This window comes from Tenrec ecaudatus, chromosome 17, assembly GCF_050624435.1.
Source record: "Tenrec ecaudatus isolate mTenEca1 chromosome 17, mTenEca1.hap1, whole genome shotgun sequence".
NCBI lineage: Eukaryota > Metazoa > Chordata > Mammalia > Afrosoricida > Tenrecidae > Tenrec > Tenrec ecaudatus.
This window is the reverse complement of record NC_134546.1, coordinates 21,220,567-21,232,598: the sequence shown is the minus strand read 5'-3', so window position 1 is coordinate 21,232,598 and position 12,032 is coordinate 21,220,567. Positions and strand designations below refer to the sequence as shown.

At 45.2% G+C, this 12,032-nt stretch overlaps 1 protein-coding gene and 1 pseudogene across 1 annotated transcript in view; both read left to right on the top strand.

Annotated features, from left to right (window-relative positions):
- The window catches only part of ALK (ALK receptor tyrosine kinase), an 897,834-nt gene that overhangs the window by 89,465 nt on the left and 796,337 nt on the right, over window positions 1–12,032 (top strand). The gene's annotated exons all lie outside the window — the stretch shown is intronic.
- Window positions 3,358–3,500, top strand: LOC142431209 (small nucleolar RNA SNORA44; annotated as a pseudogene).

Here is a 12,032-nt window from a genome sequence, read left to right as displayed (position 1 = left end):
TGCAGGAGGCACCGGTGGTGTAGTGGATAACACATCAGACTGTTTACAGGGTGGTCAGCAGTTCAACACCACTCTCCGCTCCTCAGGAGTAAGATGTGCTGTCTGTTCCCACGGAAATATACACCTTTGGTAATACCATGTAGGGTTGTTAGGGGTTGCAGTCCACTTTGTGACAGTGGGTTTGGTTTGATTTTGTGAAGTCTCTGGATTGAGATGGACCCTTTCATTCCTGTTTTGCTTTATGTGTGAAGGCGGGGCTTTCCTCTCGATAAAGCTCTTGTTACACGAGGGAGCTCAGATGGAACTCAGATGTCCAGTACCACCAAGATAATCTAGCTTGAATTTTTCTTCGTGTCCTTAACATTTTCTCTCTTTTCATATATTCATCAATAGACAATGGGGCCTCATCTGTCATCTCCTTATCTGATTGTAGACTTCTTAAGTGAAGTTCCAATTCAGAGTCAGCTTTCTCATTTGTAATGAAATGGTTAGAAGAAAGAGAGAGGGAGAGATGGGGAGAGAAAGAGAGAGAAGCAGGAAAGGAGAAAGGGAGAGAAGAGAGAGGAACAGAGACAGAGGGAGCGAGGGGGAAGTGGCTTTTCGAAGGTATGTGCCCTGCATGACCTATTTGATTGTACACCATGGCTGGGGTAATTGTGTGGAAAGAGGCAGGCAGAACCCGGGATGAAGGTTAAGGGGGAGTTATTGGCTGAGTTTTTCACGAAGAAAGGCCAGACAAGGACTTGATTCACAGCAGAGTTTTGTTTTTCAAAAGAAAAAAAACAAAACAAACAAACCTAGTTTTGATGGGTTATTTGGGGGGGAGCTGAGGAAATAGAAGTTTATTTCACCGCCAAGTCTGCCTGTTTCAATTTGGTGAACACAGATTTCTTCATCCCCGTTAGTGTTTCTGATGGCTCAGAAATGAACCGCTGGGGTTGGGCTCTTGGGACTGGGGCTTGCTCCATCCACCTCTCAAGGACTGACAGCGAGCTCCTACAGTGGCCGCCTGCTATTACCCGGGAGGTCAATAGAGGGCTCCCAAGAACACCGAGCAAAATTTGGTGGCCATCACCACCAGGAAGTCCATGGGTAACCATCAGTCTGGCTATGAGGACTCCTGGGTGTCGCAAATGATAAATGTACCCCGCTGCTAAATGCAAGGCCAGAGCTTCACACTCACCCAAATGTGCCTCGGAGGAAAGGTCTGATGATCAGTTTCTGAAAACGCGGCCCTGGAAAACCCTGCGGCCGTGTATTCTACTCTGACGCACATGGTTTGCTGTGAGTCAGAACCAATTCTACATTAAAAAAAAATACATACAAACTAATTGAAGCAGACTTTGACAAACAAAGGTTTAAATGGAGGGATGCTTGCCATGAATTCCATCAAAGAATCTCCTGCATTGATGGGAACTTGGAACAGATTAGCTTAAAAGCCCCTTCCAAATACAAGTCAGGATCTTGACCTGAAATGTCTCTCTGGAATTTAGTTGATAGAGTTTTATAAAACACTGTATGCTGGCTATGTTAAACTCGGGTTCTGTACTACGTTATCTTGAATAAATCATTTAATATCTCTAGGCTCCAGGTTACATATTTTTTAAAAAAGATGGGATAATACCGGATTAGTGAGAGTTGGGCTTCCTGAGACCTTACTGTCAATACTTCCATTACTCCAACCCAGAGCAATGCGCTCAGGAACAACCTGAGGTCACACTCCAACCCAGAGCAACTGCATGCAGGAACAACCTGAGGACACACTCCAACCCAGAGCAATGCGCTCAGGAATAACCTGAGGACACACTCCAACCCAGAGCAATGCGCTCAGGAACAACCTGAGGTCACACTCCAACCCAGAGCAACTGCATGCAGGAACAACCTGAGGACACACTCCAACCCAGAGCAATGCGCTCAGGAATAACCTGAGAACACACTCCAACCCAGAGCAACTGCATGCAGGAACAACCTGAGGACACACTCCAACCCAGAGCAATGCGCTCAGGAATAACCTGAGAACACACTCCAACCCAGAGCAATGCGCTCAGGAACAACCTGAGGACACACTCCAACCCAGAGCAACTGCGTTCAATTAACAACCTGAGGACACACGGTTAACTTAGAGGAAAGGGTCAATCCTGCCCCTCCTAGGGGCAAAACGAACAAACAGAAAAGTTTTATTATCCACTTAGAGGACTAGTGGGAGCCAGAAGTGCCACCTTTGATGACTGAGGAGCTAGAGAAAGCCCCCGCCCTCCCCTCCCTCCCCACTGTGTGGGTGAAAGATAACAGTGATGTAGACAAATGATTTAGATTCAAATCTGGACTTTATTTTCTAGCCAATCCTGTCACCGCTCAGAATTTCAGTTTGCTCATCTATAAATCTGGGATAATCTTAACTGCCTCACCCACCTGAAGATCTGAAGAAGAGAGAAGAGCTCACAATGAAAATGCTTCCCATAATGCCATGTGCTGCTATTCGAGTGTTTAGCTATTAATAGATGCAACAATTCACCTGATCCGAATTTCAGTGACAGTAGTATGAATTCCTTGGAACCTTTGTGTTTTGAGCTTACGATCCCATAGGCATCACAGGAGAGGCCCAGTGTTTCCTTGTGATTATCCTTCAACAGAAGCATAGTTATAAAAGATATATGGAAATGCACTCTAAGGTGCAGAAGATCCGGCTTTCGATCCATAAAGATTAGCCAATATTAAGTCTATATCACCATACCTACCAACCTTTGTCTTCATTCACTTCTTCATTTGTTTCAGTCATGCCAGGTCCTAGAAAGATACATATTGAGATAGAGGAAAGAATGTGTGTCGCGTAGTTGGATTGCCTATATGTCCAACCATCTAAGCGTTGGTGGAAATGTGCATATTTGTCAGACAGCATTCTCGATGCTGGAGGTAATACAGAGATGGGCTCGGCATGATCCTACCCTAGAGAAAACATCAAACTTTCTTCCTGTGGTAAAGGAAGTGATCTGGAGCTAGAGCTAGATAGCTTTATTGTGTGGGGTTTAGGTTACACAATCCATGTAAGTCAAGTGGACAGTACAACACCGTGGTTAAGAATAAAAGCCGTGCATTCAGACAACATTGACATTTAGTCCCAAATCCTCCAAGTAGACTAGGTCTGTCCTTGAGCACGTTATCTTGCATCTACGACCCTTGGTTTCTTGGTCTATAAATTGGGCTAATGTTGCCTGCTGTTGAAGAATACTTGTAAGGATTAAATGAGCTGCTGTGTGTAAACTGTTTTTCACAGTGACGAGCATGTAGAAAAATCTATAATATGTGGTAGTTATTGATATCATCCTCCTTCTACTAGACTGCCACGGTAGATTCCCCAGGAATGGTATCAAGAGCCATGGAAGGTCAGAGGACAGAGCACTCAGCAAAGACTTTGTGGGGCATGGAAGAGCAACTTGGAGAGGCTTTGACGGCCCAGGTCAGCAGAGTACCTGCAGCTGCCACTCGCCTTGCCTGTAAAAGAAAAGTGGAGAAAACTTTGTGGGGAATGGTCCTACGGCCACTTAAAGGGAGGAAAGAAATATTGACAGAGATAAGGAAAATATCATTCCAGAGGGAAGATCATGGACAAATGTGGGAAAAGGGGGGGGCTAAGGAGAATGTGGCCAGGGTGGGAGGTTTTTGGAGGCATCCGTTTGGCCATGAACAAAATCCTCATGCCATGATCTACTTAATGTATTCATTCTGACTTTGAAATTTTCATAAGGCTATCATCCATGCCTCTCTATATAGGAAATTACCTCAATTATTCTAATGCTTTGCTGGTCTGAATTTGGAAGGCAGTTATGTAAAATTTTGAAGATGATGAAATTTGTCTTTTAGATTTTTCACTGTCAGTTTTCCTTGTCACTATTCCACCCTCCACCCTTCGAGTCATCAGGATTTCTGTGACCTTAACCACAAAACAAAACAAAAGCTTCATTTATCATAATATGTAAGTAATATATTTTCTACTTGATATTATAAACAGAAATTAGAATGCACAAGGTCACTACCTCCTGGACTCCTCACCCTTCATGGTATTTAACTCAAACATCCCACCCTGACTGGGGAACCCCCCTCCCCAAACAAACAAAAACAACCCAAAAACCCCAGTGTGTTAGGCCAGGTTGACTAGAGAAACAAATCTAGTGACACTTATATATGTGTAAGAAAGAGCTTTATATCAAGAAGTAAAGATGCATTAATAAAACATCCCAGCCCAGTCCAACTCAAGTCCATATGCCCTTTACTAGTCCATAAATCCCTCTCCAGACTCATGCAGCCACACACAATGGTACAAAATGTAGGAAGATCACAAGCGGGTGGGTGCAAAGTCTTGTGGATCTAATGGTGTGGACACATCTCCAGGCTTGCAGTAACCAGAGGGAGATGAAGGCAGAGAGAGCGAGAGGGAGGTTCCCACACCCCTGCTTATAAGAAGGCCACGGCCACAGGAAGGAACCATCCGGTTGTAACCTGATTGACAGGCTAGAAATCACCCCTACACTTTTATATATCATGTTGGCATGAATTTATGTCATTACCACAGCGGGTAAACTGGGGGCACATCAGACTAAGCATTGGCCTGCTAACTGTAAGGTTGGTGGTTTAAACCTACCAGATGCTCCTCTGGAGAAAGATGAAATTGTCTGCTCTTGTAAAGACTTGCAGTCTTGGAAACCCTAAGGAGCAGTTCAATGATGTCACCATGAGTCGGAATCTGCCGAATGGCAATGGGTGGCTCTGCTCAGATGCAAGTATAGACAGGAAAATCATGGTGGGTAGTAGAGGTGTTACCGGGTGTGTTTAAAAGAAAAATGTACAATTGATCTCATGTATAAGGTGCTTTTTTATGATTAATTTTTACCTACCATGGGATATGTATATCTGTACTGCACAGCGAGTGCAGTGGAGTGTGAATGAAGCAGGTTTGGACAGTTGCATCCACCTGCACAACACTTGTCTCTCTCAAGAGAGACACAGTTTCTGCCTCTACAGAAAGATCCTTCTTGTTCCTTTTCACTTACTCCCCCAGAGAAAGGTAGCCACTGGTATGCCTTCGATCAAAGAGGCTCTGTACCTGTTCTAGAACTTCAGGTACATTCAGTTGCCCAGGATGTAGTCTTTGGTGGCTGACTTCTTTCACTCTGCATAGCACCTATGAGATTCATGCATGTTATGGTATGTATCAGTAATGTTTATTTTTTGTTGCTGAAGACTATCGTATTGTTTGATCATACCAAGTATTATTTATATGTTTTCCCATGGAGGGGGACAGGGGTCATTTCCACTTTATAGCTATTATGGATAAAGTTACTATAAACATTCATGTGTAAACATCTTTTAGCTCTCTCATATTGAATATGATGTGTCCCAATGTCGCCTCTTTTACATTGATTCTGTTTAAGGATAATTGAATGTCTGACCTTTGGCTTTGTACTTTACTTTCTTTCTGGAGACTGGCGGGTCAGTTACATACGTATTATATAGCTTCACACGGTCTTACAGACCACTGAGACCCTCTTCATTTTTCATTTTAGATTTTTCTGCCTCTTTCAAATCTTTAATTTCAACAGACCCCATTACCTTGTCTACAAGTTGACTGATCATTTTTTTCTGTAGTGTTAGCTGTTTTTAATCCTTACCAATGAAAATTTCCTTTCAGAGCTTATACTCCTCTGTTATAGAATTAATACTTATGTATATCTAAATGTCATATCTCTGTATATATATCGACTATATTTAGGTAGACTTTCTGTATTGTGGTTCTTTTTTATTACATTCATATTTTCCTTTAAATATTTGAGTGTATTGATTTATAATACCTATTTTAAAGTCATTTATTTCTTCTAGTAATTAATTCTTCTCTATTATTTCTGGGCATGCTTCTTTCAACTGCTTCGCTACTGATCAAGGATAATAACTTCTTGCTTCGTTACCTCTTAGCCCGTATTTTGTGGGGTTGAGGATGCTAGGCATTACTGATGCTATATTACTGACTGCCTGGGGTTTGTTGAACACTGAGTTTTGTTCTAACAGGCAGTTAATCTTCTTGTGAATCAGGCTAGTGTTTTTGAGACTTCTTTTTAAGCTTAGGCAGATTTAGAGTAGTTTGTAAACTAGGACGAGTTAGGATGACTTCTAAGACATAGCCTTTCTGGAGTCTCTAAGGGCTTGAGTGAAGTCTCTGAACTCTGGTTGGTGAGAACCCAGTCTTGTATAATCTCCAGTAGATTGGATATAGCTTCCAATAAATGTAATAGCAATTATTCTCCAGTATCTGTCCCTGCTTTGTTAAACATTCTTTTCCTTGTGGGTGTTAGATTTCCTTGTCTTGTGAAGTCTTGCCATTTACACCAAGAGCATAATATTCAACCAAATACAGGGACTGCTTTTGCAAACCTGTGGATCTTCTTTATACACACTCACACTCCAAATTCTAGCCAACCCAGGAACCTTGAAGCCGACGCTCTGCCCCCTAGGTTCAGCGAGTCCATGTGTTGGCTCTTTCTTCTTGTCTCATAGTCCAGTGAGTGCAAATGTCTGCTGATGGAAAATGGGCAATTTCATGTCTCACCTAATCTGTTTTCCTTTTCTCTAGGATCCTAATCTTTTTTTTTTTTTTGGCTTTCTGTCCAGTTACTTGAAACAGTTTTGGTTTTTTTTGATGTTGCTGTTGTTTTCAGGTTTTAGAAATGTTTACATTTGGAAGCATAGCTCTATACCTGCAATTTACTCTTGAGCACAGTGAGTCGCCTTATAAATGGATTGTGTTGATTCAGGAGAAACGAAGGTATGCATCATAGATGATCCAGGATCCTCATTTTACAAACTCATGGTAAAGCCGGAAGAATAGCAGTGTCTAGTTAGCTGTTACTGTTTCCCCCAAACAAATAATCTCTTGCACAAAGTGATTTTAAGAAGATAATAAGCCTACATTGGGGTTAATGGCAACCGTGAGGCCCTGGATCTCAGGGTCCTCAGCGCTGGTTTATTGCAGCTGTCTTTGGTGCAGTTCTCCTCTAGTCTGAAGATTCGATAGCATTGGCCCTCCTGATCCATTTCCAGGTAAATGCGGTCCAGAAACTAGTTCTGGCCAATGAGGTGTAAGCAGAAGTGATATGTGTCAAGTGAGAGTGAACCTTTGTTTCTGGCCTTAGCCCTCCAGCCCCCCTTCTCATTCTATTGCAGTGACTGACTGTGAATGTGTAAGACCTGGCTCTGCCAGCCTGGATTGCTAAGTGACGGAGGTGAGCGGAGGCAATGGGCAGGTGGTACGAATGAGAGTTACTCCTTTGTTATTTTCAGCCATGGAGGTACGGGGGATTGGATGTTTTCATGGTGTAAATTTGCCCCTGCCCCCCGAATGCAATAATGTAACTTTGATAAAACGATATTATCTGGGCTTGGTTCCTAGAATCAGACACTGAGATAAGGATTTGTGTTTGTGTGTGTGTGTGAGACTTACGATGGACGTGCTCCCAGGGTAGTGTACGAAGGGAGTGGAGGAAGCAGGGGATGGAAAAGGAGAAGCTAAGGTAGAGTATGATCTCAAGCCAAAATTCTGCAGATGGTATGTTGTAGCCCGCTCTCACAAGGGAACTTTGAAATATAAGTTATCTCTTAAAATTGTGCTGACTCGAGGCAAGGGTGTTGGACTTTCTCCCTCCCCGGCAAAGTAGATTTAAGGAGGAGGAGGTAGCAGTACAGGCAGAAGCAAAAGGGTATACAGAGGGATCTGGGTGAAGCATCAGCATTTCCCACTGCATTAATCACAGAACTCATTGCCTTTGAGTCTACGCCAACTCACACTGCCCCGATAGGCAGAGGCGAACGACCCCATGGGGGTTTCAAGATTGTAGATGTTGATGGTGGCAGATGGTCACAACTTTCTCCCGTGCAACAACTGGTGGGTTCAAAATGTCAACAATCCCGTGAGTGACCAAGACTTCAATACTGCAGGACCCACTCACTCATTCGACAGCCATCGAACAGATTGCGACTCAGAGCGACTCCATAGGACAGAGTAGACCTGCCCCTGTGGGTTTCTGAGATTGTAACTCTTTGCTGTGATTAGCTGTGTGGTGTCCGACTCATCGCAACCCTGTGTATGACAGAGTGAAGCACTGCTTGGTCCTGGGCCATACTCCTCACCATTGTTCTTACGTTCCAGTCCATTGTGCAACTGCTGTCTCGACCCAGCTCACGGAGGGCCTTCCACTTTCTCACCGCCCCTCTGCTTCACCAAGGTGATATCCTTCTGCTGGGACTGGTCTCTCCGGAGTAGAAAGCCTCATCTTTTTCCCTCAGAGTGGCTGGTGGTTTCAAACTGCTGACCATGCCGTTAGCTCTCCGACTCTTAACCCCATACCGCACTAGGGCTCTTCTCACTGCACGACCACCGGATGCAGCAGTAATTACCCGGGAGGGATGAGAGGCTCTGCTTCGTTCTTCTCCACACGGCACCATTCCTCATCTCCGACGGGAGGGGAGAGGGCATGGGGTGGGTCCACTGTGATATTATGATTTGAGCGTAGATATGGTAGTGGTTGCAGGAATCTCCGATGGAAATTCCTTCTGATGCCTGTATGTCTAGGTAAACTGTAGAATGGAGCTACGAAATCCTCCCTGCCCCCGATCCTTCCATTTCTTCCACTCTCTCAGCCTGTGTATCAGCTGGAAGCAAAAGAGAGCCTTGAAATTTGCCTCCAACCCTTGCTGTTATTTATTGTTTGCTGACTGCCAGCAGGGTGCTCCGGCCCTTTCGCTACATGAAGAGACATGGGTCAGAATGGCTTGTTTCCTTGTCACCACTTGATTTACCCACTCACCAACACAGCCTGAGTGATGGTTGCCTTCTTATTGGACTTAAATGGCAAGGCTTTGGGGAGCTGCTCCAATGGGGCCGTTTCCTTTCCTGAGAGCGCTGAGTGAGTTACACTGCCTTTGTGTTCTTTTGAAAGGTTTGGCAAATGGAATTTTACCTGCCAGGATTGCAAGTAAAAGTGTGAGCTTCTCCTTTTTTGTTGTTGTAGTTGATGATACTTTTAGTTCTGAGGGCAGATCAGGGGCCTCTGGTCCCTCAGCCAGACCAAAGCATCCTGGTGGTGGAGTGCTTACCCTTTGGGCTGTGATCCGCACAGCCAGCATTTTGCTCAAGCACCAGAGGCTTTGCTATGAGGGAGAAAGACTGGCCTTTCTACTCCTGTCCACAGCAACAGTCTTGGAAACCCACAGGGGGTCACTAGGAGGCAGCAATGACTCCAAGGGCAGGGAGTGGGACTTGGGAAGATCTAGGCTTCCAAGGGATTCCTTCCAGTTTGACCCCTGGCTATGAGTTTGCATTTCCCCCCAGATAACCTGACTCTGAATCTGTGTTTTAACCAGATATACAAACGCCTATAGGAATCTCCGGGGGCTCTTGTTAACATGGACCTGTGGGTTCAGTAGATCTGAAACAGAAAGGCAAATTCTCAGGAGCTGGTCCAACCAGAAAAAAACATTTTTGAAGCCCTGGGAAAGATTTCTACACTAGAGTTAAATAGATTGGGACCAATTGTCAATTAGGGAATGAAGAGTCCCATCCTCTCCTCTCCTCTCCTCTCCTCTCCTCTTCTTTTCTCTCTGTCTCTCTCTCTCAGATCTCCCTTCCTCACTTCTCACTCTTTATTTGTTCACGTTTTAAACACATTCTGTCTCATTGCCATCTCAGTTCTTCATCTTGATTTTTAACTTGATAGAAGGGCTATTATATTGGCAGTAGAGATGATCACTAAACCAACTTCATGATTAACTTTGGGAAATCTCTACCCCCCCCCCCCCCCGTCCCACCCAATCTGCTTTCTTCCTGTTAGCATTCCCCTAATTGTTTAGAGTTGGTCCTTCTGCTTCTAGCTCTGTCAACTCATTTACCAAAACATCCTGTCAAATCGGTTGGGAAAATTGATGAGACTGGCTCTTTGGCATTGTGTCAAGCCCACAGAACCTGACTAACTCAGCTGGATTGTTTTGTTTTTTCAGGTTTTTATTAATTAAGTACCATGTAGACAGTAAACATGCCTGGTGACAAGAGGTTTGCTGCAGAGAGACTTGTCTTTCTCACATTGTCCTCAAGCAGTCTTGGCTGAACTGTCAGTGACCTTGACCTCATCCATCTTGTGACCTTGGTGGACACATGATCTAATTTCACTAGTGTTTTTGGAGTCTCGCATTCCTGATGTAACTTAATAATGTAGCAAACATCTGAACGATCTTTTGCAGTTTACAAAATGTTTCTCTATACCTGCCCTCCTGTGGCCTATTGATTTTACAGGATTCAACAATGCTTCCTTGCCTGAGAAAATGAGGACAGGATTAGGCTAACGGGAGGTTGATAGAGCTAACAAAAAACTCTTTAAGGGGTCTCCAAAAGCCGTGTCAGTTAGCCTCCCAAAACAATGGCAGCCACACTGTCAAAGGCTGGAGTTGTGATGCTGGGGTATTGGTGAATTTTTGAGGCAGCATATCTGAATAAGAGTGTAATTTGAGTCCGGCTGCAAACTGCGAGGTCAGCAGTTTGAAACCTGCAGCTGCTCTGCAGGAGAAAGATGAGGCTTTCTACTCATGTAATGATTTAGAGCCTAAGAAAGTCACACGGGGAGTTCTACTCTGTCCCACAGGGTCACTGTGGGTCAGAATTCACTCAATGGCAGTGAATTTGGCTTGGTTTTGATACTGATGATCCTTACTATCGGGTTTAGTTCATTATGTGTAATTTCTCTCACAAAACTTAGAACATGGAAAAGAAATGACTCTGAATTCTTAAATGTAACCAGTGAAAATTCAGACTGTAGGGCACAGGAGACTACTATGTCCAAAGATTGAAATGATGATGGGAAGAGAGCTTGCTTTTCGTTCGTTCCTGGCCCCTTTCAGATTCAGGACCAAGCCTGGAGGCTGCTACATTATTGATGTGGAGTTGTCCCCACACAGGTGCTGGGAGGGGTGGTGGTGGAAGATAGAGATGCTGGGCCTAGGGCTGAACAGCCTGTGCATTGTGCTTTCTGACAGGTGACTACAGAGCTCCTGACAGCAGAGGAGAACGTGTGGCCTGCTGCTCCTTGGCCCCCTCCAGGCATTAGAACTTCTAAGTGGCTTGAACCTGGCAGTGCCCTGGAAGTCATGTCCTCTAGCAGACCTCCAGTGGGACTCCATCTCCCCACCATATCCACATTCACCTTCTGTGGGGGCCCTCTCTCTTGCCTTGCTTCCTGCCTCTGCTGGGCATGCTCTTCCTCCCTGTCTTTGTCAAGTCCGCTCCCACACATTTCCTCAGAGCGCCGCGTCACTGCCACTTTTGGCCTTTATCTCTGTGCTCATGTCATCCCTGCCCACTAGACTTGATACCCGTGTGGGTAAGAGTTGCCGTGTTCAGAGTCTGGCACTCACCAGGTGCCCTGTAGGTGTCTGTAGGCCGGATGGCCACAGTCATGGATAGGTGGCCATTCAACAGCAGACACAATGGCTGATAGCCAGATCTGTGCACTAAGCGAGGGCTGCCCATTTCCTACTGCCTGTTGGAAGCTGCACTCCAGAGCTCTGGGATTTCAGGGGTAAGATACCCAGACATGTAGTGTGGTGAGGCATGATAGGCAGTGGTTGGCCCTCCTGCATTCTGCATATCCAGCCACCTCCGAAGAGAGTGTGTTAGGCGCCTCTTGGTTGTTCTTCGTTTCTTTGGGCCCGTGGGAGCTCTAACACTTCTTATTCCCCACACGTTGCTTCGGACCCGCTGGGCTCTGCGTCTCTCTTCCTGGGTGTACTCTTGCTGGTGAGGCCTCCTGCCAGAGCTGAGGCCACGGGGCTCCCACTCCTAGCTCCTGTAGTTGCCATCTGCTTGTAGTTGCCACCCACTCTTGCCTTCCTGTGATTAGTGCAGAGGCCTGTGGACTTGGCAGCTGAGTGTCCTGAATGATGCCAAGCATCTCTCCTGGGTGCTGGTTAAGATGCCCCACATTTCTATCCCTTGGATC